At 31.1% G+C, this 12608-nt stretch overlaps 1 protein-coding gene across 3 annotated transcripts in view; it reads left to right on the top strand.

The window, feature by feature from the left end:
• The window catches only part of Galphao (G protein alpha o subunit), a 526726-nt gene that overhangs the window by 82367 nt on the left and 431751 nt on the right, over nt 1-12608 (top strand). The window lies entirely within an intron of this gene.

The following is a 12608-nucleotide window of genomic DNA, read 5'->3' as shown; positions in this document are numbered from 1 at the left end:
CAGCAGCCACTGTAAATGTGTAGGTAGTGCTAACGGTACGTGGTGCGGAACTGTGGGGATGAGCTACTGACCAAATACAAACGAAGGAGGCTGAACGAAAGAGCCTGTCCAGGTTCTTCGGTGCGCACGCAAGAAGAGAGAGAGAGAGAGAGTTGCCTGCGGCAATGTATGTAGCCTTATATACGGCTGTATTTCTATAGTGGGGGTGAGAAAAAGTCTTGTTACCTTTTTTTCGCTCTAGCCCTCATTCGCCCAAAACTCATAACGCAAGAAAAGGAATTTCGTCCCAAAACTGGAAAAAAATTAATTTAATCTTCCATTTCTTTATTTTACAGTATCAAGAAATAAATGTAGTATTTGTGTAATCTTGTTTTTAACAATGCAGTAACTTGTTATCTGGTATGTTTTATCATTCAATGATAAGTTATATTAAATTAAAAAGAACTACAAAAATTTAAATCACTATGGATTATATTGAGCGTAGATGGCTTAATAAGCTATTAAAAACTAATAGTGAACCAAGTTATAACTACGACTTCCCTTTCTTTAAGTATAACCCCGGTTAATTGGTGGTGGTAACAATCGGCTTAAGAATATTATCTGTACCGAGGAAACTCTAAGTTTAGGAACTAACACACAAACAATGTTGGTGTTTATATGTCGGAGGGCGGGTTCGTTGCCCTGTGTAAAAGAGCGAAGTTGCTCAGATTGCCGATTACTAACTATACAATATTTAAAAATAATTATTATCAAGTTTAAAAGTATATTTGTTAAAAAATCAATTAATTTCTGCACAATATACAGCAATTGTTTTTTGATTATTACTTTATTGAATTCTCATCGTTCCCTGATTATTCCCTTAAGTTAATTAACTTAATGTCTTTCTTAACTTATTCAATATCTTTCTAAATTTAATATCTTTTTTAATTTATTCCTGCCCTTTTTTGGGTACAGACAATATTCTCATTTCATATAAACAATTTCATAAATATCTTAACAGCTATTATTCAAGTTTTTATCTCAAACTATATAAAAGGAGCTCGCAATCATACGTGGAGGGGAAGGTTTTCTCAAATAAGTACAATTAATTAATTTTTAATTATCTTATATTTATTCAATCATATGATTCTGAGAAAATTGTATCTTCAATTTCTACATGCATTAATTATATTTGAGTAATCACGGTTATTTACGTTAATAATGAAAAAGGGAAATGTATAATATACTCGATAGTTTAGAATTTACCTAAAATTTGTTCGCCTTTGTTTAATAGAAAATTCTACATAAATGAAAATTTGAATTTTTCTTCCTTTATATCTCTGCTTAAACACGTTAGGTTAGACTAATACGAATTTTTATTACAACCACGGAAGGTTAATGTTAGGTAACTACCTATCCTACGAAGTCACGTAAGGTTAGGTCGTTCTCAGTGCCCTTGGGTGTCTTGAGCACTGCTCAAGTCGTCAACCCAGGAGCTTTGCCTGAGAACGTGATCACTCACCCTAGTGCCTTGACTACTTGGGGATGCGTCGTCTCCACGCTTAAAGCGGTCAACCACCAAAAGTCCAAGTAGGAACCGGTTAGTGGAAGGGTTACCTTTAGGTGGTGTGCAAACTTACTTTTTAGCTCTTGGCCTTCGTACTCAGTCTCCTTCTCTCACCTTTTGCTCGTCGCGGTAATGTACCGGTGCACGAGAGAGTTGCAGGTCTGGGTGACCGCGGATCTCCGCGTCCCAGGTTCACTGGAAGAGAACCACTTTACACTGCGCGCTGGTGCCTTTTATGCCAATGTTTATTTCCTTTCGAGTAGCAGGTTTGCTCTTCTTTAGGTGAATGCGCTCTAGCATTTTCTTGACGTACTATACGCACATTCCCCGCGCGCGGCGTTCAAATTTGAATTTTCAAATAGAAATTTTTTTAAAAATGAAATATATGTATATATTAAAAAAAATTGAAACTTTTGGATTATCTATTGGACGGATTTTTTTTATTACAAGAAAATATAATAAATAGAAGAATATAAATGTAAATGTAAAGCGTATATTATAAATGCTAGGTGATAGAAGTGCCCCCTTGCATAACTTGTAAAAGTACTTTTACACGTTAAAAGAAGTTTTACAAGACAAATTACATATATTTTCTATCGTACAAAGCATGCATATAGTATAAAAGTCTATGATTGTTTATAAATTCACAGAATCGGTAATGTGTCCTTTGTTTGAATCCATAACGCAATACTTTGTTGAAATGCCCTACATGCTATGATCGTATAAGAACTTTTTTTTGTTATAAATACCTACTAATGTAGTGTATTTATTTTGAGGCGTTTATTGTAAATGATCACTTGTAACCTTGTTACAGTAAGGCCCATTGTTGCATTATCGGTTTTACACAATATGGCACTGATTACATGTTACATTATTAATCACACATATTTTACAACATTGAGTACAGTTTTTCAATTGGTTGATATGGTGATGATGTCACATAGACCCTTTCAGAGAATAATCGAAGAGATGGGCAATTCTGCTGTGAGAAGGTTACCCATCCCTTCACTAGGAACATTCCTTGATGAAAAAGCACACGTAAAAGTTTTCAAAGGTACTTGCTCAGGAGAGTCACACAGGCCTGAAATCAAACCACGGTCTCCCACGTGCTTACACGAACCAGCCGATTGAGCCACCTCGTACTATTGTAGTATGAATAATAAGTTTATATTATAGCTAATAAGCGCTGCTAAACTTAGAAATTTTAAATGATACGCAAGCTTGTAATGCCAATTATAACTTTCCTCTACCTTAAATTTTATGATGTCATAACTATTTCAGCAACGAAAACTATTTTTTTTGTAGTATATAACATTATTCCTACTGTATTCATCGTAAAAAGAAATTCAAATTAATCGACGTCTAGTGTATAGATACATATTATGTTACGACTTCCCTTTCTTTAAGTATAACCCCGGTTAATTGGTGGTGGTAACAATTGGCTTCAGAATATTATCTGTACCGAGGAAACTCTAAGATTAGGAACTAACACACAAACAATGTTGGTGTTTATATGTCGGAGGGCGGGTTCGTTGCCCTGTGTAAAAGAGCGAAGTTGCTCAGATTGCCGATTACTAACTATACAATATTAAAATAATTATTATCAAGTTTCAAAATTTATCTGTTAAAAAATCAATTAATTCCTGCACAATATACAGCAATTGTTTTTTGATTATTACTTTATTGAATTCTCATCGTTCCCTGAATATTCCCTTAAGTTGATTAATTAAATGTCTTTTTTAACTTATTCAGTATCTTTCTAAATCTAGTATCTTTTTAAATTTATTCCTGCCCTTTTTTGGGTACAGACAATATTCTCAGTTCATATAAACGATTTTATAAATATCTTAACAGCTATTAGTTTAGTTTGTATCTTAAACTATAAAAAAGGAACTCGCAATCATACGTGGAGGGGAAGGTTTTCTTAAATAAGTACAATTAATTAATTTTTAATTATCTTATATTTATTCAATCATATGATTCTGAGAAAATTGTATCTTCAATTTCTACATGCATAAATTATATTTGAGTAATCGCGATTATTTACGTTAATAATGAAAAAAAGGAAATGTATAATATACTCGACAATTTAGAATTTACTTAAAATTTATCCGCCTTTTTAATAGAAAATTTAACATAAATGACAATTTGAATTTTCTTCCTTTATATCTCTGCTTAAACACGTTAGGTTAGACTAATACGAATTTTTATTACAACCACGGAAGGTTAATGTTAGGTAACTACCTATCCTACGAAGTCACGTAAGGTTAGGTCGTTCTCAGGGCCCTTGGGTGTCTTGAGCACTGCTCAAGTCGTCGACCCAGGAACTTTGCTTAAGAACGTGGTCGCTAACCCTAGTGCCTTGACTACTTGGGGATGCGTCGTCTCCACGCTTAAAGCGGTCAACCACCAAAAGTCCAAGTAGGAACCGGTTAGTGGAAGGGTTACCTTTAGGTGGTGTGCAAACTTACTTTTTAGCTCTTGGCCTTCGTCTCTTTCTCTCCCTTTGTGCTCGTCGTGGTAATGTACCGGTGCACGGGAAAGTTCCAGGTCTGGGTGAGCAACGGATTTTCCGCGTCCCAGGTTCGCTGGAAAAGGACTATTTTTTACATTGCGCGCTGGTGTATTTTATGCTAACGTTGTTTCCTTTTGAGTATCAGGTTTTCCCTTCTTTGGATGAACGCGCTCTAGCATTTTCTTAACGTACTAGACGCACATTTCCCGCGCGTGGCGTTCAAATTTGAATTTTCGTGTTTTAAATAGAAATGAAATGTATGTAAAAAAAATGTGTACTGTTGAATTGTCTATTAGACAGATTTTTAATTACACGAAAATATAATAAATAGAAGAATGTAAATATAAATGTAAAGCGTGTATTGTAAATTCTAGGTGTTAGAAGTGCCCCCTTGCAATGTTTTATTTACATGTAGCCTCAAAATAATAGTTCTACTGATGCAGAAACAATGAGTTGCAAGGCTGTAAGGAAGACGATTTCAATAAAAGTGGCTATGTACAGTACATTTTTCAAGTTTAGACTTGAAAACGTATGATGTATAGGTAAGAAAGTCTTAATGGATGGCTCCTTTTTTTTTGGTGTTAAATGTACAATTTTGAAAAACATGAATCCAAGACATTTAAATAACTTTTTACTGTTACGTGATACGTCAAATTGCTACAAAAAAAATTATCTTGCGCACTATTTAAATAATAGTAATGGGATGCATGTAAGTATCGTTGGTAACTGCGGTTGTGCTGAAAATTCTCTAGTGTCGTAAATTACAAAATGTAAAGACTTAGTAAGCTCACATTAATACAATAATGCCTCTTTATATTAAAAACCAGTAATTCGAATAATAAATAATGTGAATAAGAATTAAAAAAAAAAAAAAAAAAAAATTGAATAATTTGACCAAATTAAAAAAGCTGTTAACAAGATAAATAAAGCGTTTGAAGAATCTCTTGGAATTTTGTATTCGTAATAAACATAAAATTAGACTAATTGGATGAAAAAAAATTTTCAAGATGCCTTTAGATTATTACGTGAGAAAATAATCTCGTTGTCGTACGTTCTATTAATAAAAAAGTCAGTTAATTTATTATGAACTTTTAATATTTTTTTCTAACATTTTTAGTTCATACGTCAGAATACTAAATCTATGACAGTGAATGCGGTAAAATTTTTTTTGCTGTGCGATATTATGACAGTACGGCCCAATTTATAGTACAACATTCTCGGGATTACCACACAACTGGAAGCAAGTCATATTCTTTTACTTTTTAAGTGTGTGAAAAAGTAGAGAGTTATTAAAATTAATAGTTCTTGTTAAAATTGATGCAATTGAAAAAGCGAGATCTTAAAATTTACGCTAATGAATCAGATCAAGGATCAACGATTAGAAACAGGTTACTTCGTTAAAAAATAATTGACAACAAACTGCAAATTAGGAAGTACGTTTGCATACTTTTTGTTTGTGCGTAATCCTCTGGACCTAATAAGATTTTAGCGTTATAATTTATTAAATAATGATTGCATAGTTGGTTTAGACATGATAACTTGTAGCACTATTCTCGTATGATCAAATTAGCTTTTTGACCCCGAAAATTCTGTCTAGATTAAAAAAAATTGGGTAGTAGATCCAATGCATAATAATGAATTGGTAAAAAGTAAAAAGATAAACAATTTTAGTAAAAAGATAAACAATTTTCATACTAACAAAATGTTTTTTCTTTGCGATTGCACATATGTGTTTCCATACGTAAAATATATATGTATATGTCGATCAAAAGTGATTTACGCAGACAATATTATAAGAACACAATAATTATTAACTTAGATTATTAAATAGATCTATATTGCTGAGTACGAACATATAATGTGGCACATATGTTAGATCGTAACGTTGCTTTATAGGTTGAAGACCGTGCTCCCAAGTTTCTTGATTTAAAATATTAGTGCAAATTCATGTATGATTTTATTTATAAAGTACGTTTTCTGGCATAACAATAACTGTTTGGGTGCCACAAAGTATACCAGAAGTTTATTTGTCAAGGATCTTACAGTTTCTTTAAAAGTTGCTTTTTGAACTGGAACCAAGATTATACATCTCGTAAGCAAGTTTTGTATTAACAGAATTGTATATCGTCTACTGATTAGGGTTTGTTTACTAGATCACAACAAATTATTGAGATTTTTTCAAATGGTCTGCCAGGTGTATCAGTAATCATAAAAGCTTGCTTTGTTTTCATGTGCACTAGTTTTCCGGTGTATCTTGACATGCATCTAAGTAAAACAGTCTTACGTCGGCCTTAGTACTCCTTTAGTAGTAATTTTTTGCTATCCTATTGTAACTTTTACTCATTCTTCTATGTTCACCAATTGCCGACTCATGATATTTGTAATATATTAAAGTGAAGAAATAAGTCCGTTACTCTAAAGGCACATGTCGCGCGCTTTTAAAAACATGCATATAAAACTTGAAATAGTAGGTTTTATTAATACCTATTTGCTTATTCCCGTTAAAAATTCATCAAGGAGAAGAGAATTCGTTATACAAAGTATATATTTAAATGTGTCAGGAGAATAGGACTAACGAATTCTCCTTATACTATCACCAAAAATATATTAAGATCTAGAAAAGTTATGAAAGTGGGAAATAAGTGCAAACAGTTTCTTATTACTGCACATATTTTGAACAAGAAGTGTTCATATTGCACAATTACATTTTTTATCGGAATATATTTGTCATTACCTGAAGAAGCATTGAATAAAAAGTAAATGAGGTGGTTGGTGCGTCAACCTTGTAGGGGGTAGAGCTCTACTTGTATCTACGTATTTATGTATAAACATATAGTCAAACTTGCAGGCTTTCTCGTTAAGTTTCAGGGTAGCTGTGCAATGTTGGACAAGTCTTTTTTGAAGTACCAACAGTAACCTGCTAGCCTAAAAAATTGCTTCATTTTTCTGACATTGGCTGGTTGCAGGTAGTTTATGGCTTCTTCTATTTTTTCTAGGTTTGCTTAAATTTGGCCACTGAATATTATATCCCTGAGTACTTTGGCTTGTTTTTCAAAAAAATAAAATTTTTTAAGGTCTATTGGGAGGTTCACGTCACTCAGCTGTTTTAAATGTCTTTTGTCACTCATCCCCTGTAAATCAAATTTTTTCGAAACTCTTTTCTTGCAATCATATGTGTGCCAGCTTTAACACCCACATGAAAGTGATTCAGTAAAAGAGAAGTGCCATTACAGCTAAAAATCGAAGATACTCCACAGAAAAAATATGTCTTCGCGGCCAAGACATAGACGATTAATTAGCCTTTAAGGGAACATCTAGTTTTCGTTGGAATGTTGTTCAAAAAATCAAACACTGTCAAACACTGCTGTTGTGACATTTTTTGGAACATAAATATATTTTCTTGCATCTGACATCATGTAACGTAACACCTTATTGTTTTATCTGCTATCGCGTTATTTAAAACCTTATCTCCTTGCAGCTATAGACATATATAAATATTCTTCGTTTCTGTCACATCACATATTTGAGGGAATCAGCAATCAAGAGCACAGCAGTAGACGCAAAAACGATCTAACAATCGAAAAAAATGAGATTGTCTAAGGTACACTTTTCAATTTTAAGACCTTATGTTTTATATGTGGCAATGATGCGTCTGCCAGCTACATAAAAAAAGATCACAGATAAAAGACAGCGTACTATAAGGTCCAGTTTGTTAACAGTACAGGAACTAAAGGTAATATGTTAAATTTTACAAAAAATTTACGCTGTTAACGATTATTTAAATATGATTAATCACTGAGTAATTTCCGTAAACAATTTGATTGAAGTTCATGCACGCTATCACTTATGATGCTTGCAAAATTTGTCCTCAACTAACTATGGACAACGGACGGAGGGACTTACAATTAGTTAAGCATCCAAACAAACTTTTGACTTCGTTATAAATTATTTGCTTCACAATACTGACGTGGTTGAGCATTTGCAGCAACACATTCTGGATTTGTGCTAGTTAGGGAAAAAATTCGTCAGAAATATTAAAAAAAATAAGCTTTTAGCTATGGTTGGGAACGATATACATACTCTAAGAAATCATAACATTATTTGTTTTCGTAATTATCATGATAAGATTTTAACAAACGCGTAGTACACGTTGCGAATAAAATGCAATAAGGAGGAAGAGAAAAATAAGAATAGTGGAAATGGCAAGTCATACCATTCTACAAGATATAAAGGCACTGACTTACACTAACTTGACATCTTGTTTCCAGTAAGTTTTCAGATTAATTTTAAAGGTACCTTCCTTCCTTCCTACGATTCTTTCAATACTACATTCGATGTTAAACATTCTTACTTCATTGGAGAAAAAATGTATACTATCTGCAGCTAAACCACGTTTTTTTCGATCACTGCTACTACTCGATTTGTCCTCAATGATTCACAATTAACATGGTTCTTGCAGTGTGGGGTCACGTGCTATTTCTGTGCGTGCTAACCGACATTTTCATTGAATTTTTACGTTTCACAAAAGAAGAGAAAATCAATTCGGAAGAACGTTTAGAGTTACCAACTTACCTAGAATTTAAAAAAAAATAGAACAAAAAGATTTCCAACTAACGCTACTCAAAATTCGAAACACAATTTGAGCTGCTTGAATGCAATGGACCCACAGCGAAACTGTGGATACAGTTCTTTGATATTGTAGATGTGTTAAAACAGTATATAAATGCAGAAAGAGTTGGCAATTGGAAGATGCATCTCAAGAACACACAACGTATGCTGTCAACTTCTATGCCTGAGGACAATTTTTATATGCAAATTTGGGGAATTTATACATTCAAGTAATACATAATATTAAAAATATAATGGACGGAGCGAAGATCAAAAGTATTGCATAACGTAAGTCTTGTATTGTAAGACGTTTGGATGAGTATGGTTGTGGAAATTTTTTTTAATATGACAATAGAACAGACTTTTAACCGTTGGATAAAAATTTTTGGTAACTTGACGCACCCTCGTTGCCTGATAGATAATACCTCCAGTAGAAGGTTGTTATGTGTGATAACTTCAGTTGAACTTACTGATGCCATGAAAAACTTAAAAAAGTTTCAGAATCAATCGCAATGCAACAGATTTAGAAAAAATCAAGAATTCTTTTGGTATGAATTACACAATTTCTTCCACTCTAGATGTAATGTCTATCAGTCACCACCTAAAAGACGATGAAACTATTATTTGCTACAATGCATGAGAAGTGAAGTTGGATATAATGAAGAAATAAGATGGAAATCAGGTGTGGGTCTCAGAACTCCCAGCAGAAGTGAGACTTTCAACTCAAATGTTATTAAACTTGGTATAACAGAAGCTGAGAAAATTAAATCTTACCTAATTTCAATAGATCTTGAAGAATCCTATATTTAAATAGTAAAAATTTATTTATTATTTGTGTAAGTAGGTAATTTTAAAGTGGGAGTAACGACAACTTTTATGCAGATCTATAGTTGGAAGAAACGATACTTGACGTAGACAATTTAATATTTAATGTTATGAGTAAGCGAAGGAACCTATTAGAAAGTTATTATTCTTAGTCATTTCATCATACCTATGTATTGAAAAATAAATAATAGTTGTTTGTCAGTTATATATATACTAGTATACTTCGCCCCCCTGTGCACTCCGCGCGCCAACCCCCTACTGTTCTTACTCAAAAAGAGTCATTAAATTTCATCTCTTAGTGGGGAGAGGTTGGTGCCCAGAATTTTGTGAGGAAGAAGAGTTTTTGTTTAACATCGTTAAGCATTACTTATATATTTATCCGTAAATTTCAACACCACAAAGAAGGTACTATTGTGGCACGTTGAGAGTTTTTTTTGAAACTCTCCGTTATGTTTAGAGAAAAAAGATATATATAAGCTTTGCTAGTTTTGACAAATCATTTCATTCAAATATGATTGAAAAAAAAACAGTCCTTCAACTTCTATGTTGAATGTTAATACTACCATAAAACAATCAAAGTATTCTTTGATTGTATAAAAAAAACACTTATAACGCAATAAAGCTTTTGATAAATTAAATAATTCAAACAATAACTTTCTGTTTTTTTTTTTTAAATATGCAGAGCATGTAATTTTTTCTTCAAAATAGCCATATGAATATTCGCTCCCCTGTGTGCTTCGCGCGTAAACCCGCGGCGTTAGCGTTTGAAAGTTTTTTCCGTTAATCTTTAATTACTTGAAATTCATCTGTATTACTTTAATGTCATTTTTTTAAGAATATTAAAAAACAGCAAATGTAAAAATTAATTTACTTTATTATTGGCTACTATGTATATAAATAAATGTTTGAAATTTTTGTACATACTGCATTATTATTTATAAATTTTTAAAAATGTTTTAAAATCTGCTCATGGTTTAATTTTTCTTCAAAAAACGCTTTCGTCAAAATTCTGAAATAAAATAATTATATATTACCATATATATTAATGTGGTAATATTACATCAAATTTTAACATTAAAATTTTACTTATTTTCTTATGCTATGTCTTAACATGCCTTTTTAATAAATCCTTCCTAGATAATTTTTTTCCGTATTTAATTTAAATATCTCTATGATGTAGATTATGTGTTTTTATGTGTCTTTTTAAATGTGTATCTCTTTTAAATTCTTTCTACAAAGAGGACATCTTATTCTTTTTTCAATGTTATGTTCTTTTATATGTCTTGTGAAATGATTTCTTGATTTTATAATGATATTACAAATATTACATTCAAAATTTTAATTCGTATGCTTTGTTTTATAAGTTTCTAAGACTTTTATACCAGCAAAAACATATGAGCAAGAATGACATTTGAGCATTTGTTTCTTTTTGTAAAATAATAATATAGAAGTTAGCATTACCTCTAAAATTTTTTTTTAACTCAGTTTAATATTTCTCTCTAAGTATTATTTACAATAAGAAAACAAAATATTACTAATTTTGTCTGCTATTCTATCATATAGCTCATGGCCCGAAATATTTTTTGCTGGAAACATAAAATTAAGTCGTATTTTTTTGTCTCCAAGCAATAGATTAATAGAAAGTTATTCCAAAAGCAAAGTATACAATGATTATTAAGCCAAAAAATGATAAATCCTTTTAAAAATTAATAATTGAAGTAAATTAATGCATTGCAGTTAATAAAAAAAAATAATTATACCTTAAATGGTTGCTGAATAAACTTGATCCAAATGTGAAAATTTTCCACTTTATGTTTGCAATAAATAGTATTGTACATCACCTTTAACCTATTTAAAAGTTTTTTAATAAAATAATATTTACTCACTCCATATCCATTTAATATGTGTATTGCAATTCTTAAAAATTTCAAATATTAATTCAAACAGAAATTTACTTTGATGTGATATATTACGAGGAATTTTATTCAAAGAAAATGTATAGTGAAAGTATAATAAGAGATTATTTTTTATTGACCAGGAGAATAAATATGATACATCACTGAATTCAGTATCAAATGTTATCACTAAATCATTGTTTGTATAGCACAGTTGTTACAACCTTATTTTTATGCGTATCAAAAATTTAATAAAAAATATCTCAACTGGTAAATTAAACAATGTATCTCCAAAGAATCATGAAAGATTTTTTTTTTCAACTTCTATTAAAAAAAGTAACTGGTTTTATGTCGTTCAAAAATATTAGGACATACAAAGGAATAACTTATGAAACTTTTAAAGATACTGCAATTGCAGTGGGCTTAATAGACGATGATAAAAAAATCGATAAAATTTTTAAAGAAACTATTGCTGTTATGTTTCCATATCAATTGAGACAACTTTTGCTTGATTTTTGATTTCAGAAAACGTTCAAGGTGATAAAATATGAAATAAGTACAAAGAATTTTTTTACGAAGGGTTTGCCTAATAATAAAGATAATTTAACTCTTTTACATATTAACCAAATTTTAGAATCAGAAAATAAATCATCTGAATGCTTTAATTTACCTACACCAAAAAAAATGAAGAGTAAAAAAAAAGATATAGATCATGAAATACGTTTCCGTAAAGAAAAGTTTAACTTGATGTATGAAAGTTTGAATAATGACTAGAAAAATATATTTCATATTAATTGCAAACAAAAAAATGATATTTTCTTTATAGAAAGTCCTGAAGGGTCAGGAAAAACTTATTTATATAAAACGTTAATTTATTTTTTTATTTCTCAAAACAAAAAAATCATGTCAATGGCATGGACTGGCATAGGATCAATTTTGCTTCCAAAGGGGATGACAAGTCGTAGAGCTTTTAGACTTTCTTTAAATCCTAATAATATAGAACGTGCATTTTTAGAATTCGAGTCAGATAAAAAAAATTAAGAGAAGTTGATTTAATTGTTTAGGATGAGGCTTCAATTATTCCAAAAAAGCATTGGAAATAGTAGACAGAACGTTAAGAGATTTATGTAATACTAAAAAATATTTTGGAAGTAAATTAATTGATTTAGGAGGTGATTTTCGTCAGTGATAAAAAACTGACTTTGACTTTGTGATAAAA

Source organism: Copidosoma floridanum, unplaced genomic scaffold, assembly GCF_036245765.1.
Source record: "Copidosoma floridanum isolate Cflo_tuat_1 unplaced genomic scaffold, Cflo_Japanese_pri ptg000021l, whole genome shotgun sequence".
NCBI lineage: Eukaryota > Metazoa > Arthropoda > Insecta > Hymenoptera > Encyrtidae > Copidosoma > Copidosoma floridanum.
The sequence above is the reverse complement of the archived record's forward strand: the minus strand, read 5'-3'. Positions and strand labels throughout refer to the sequence as shown.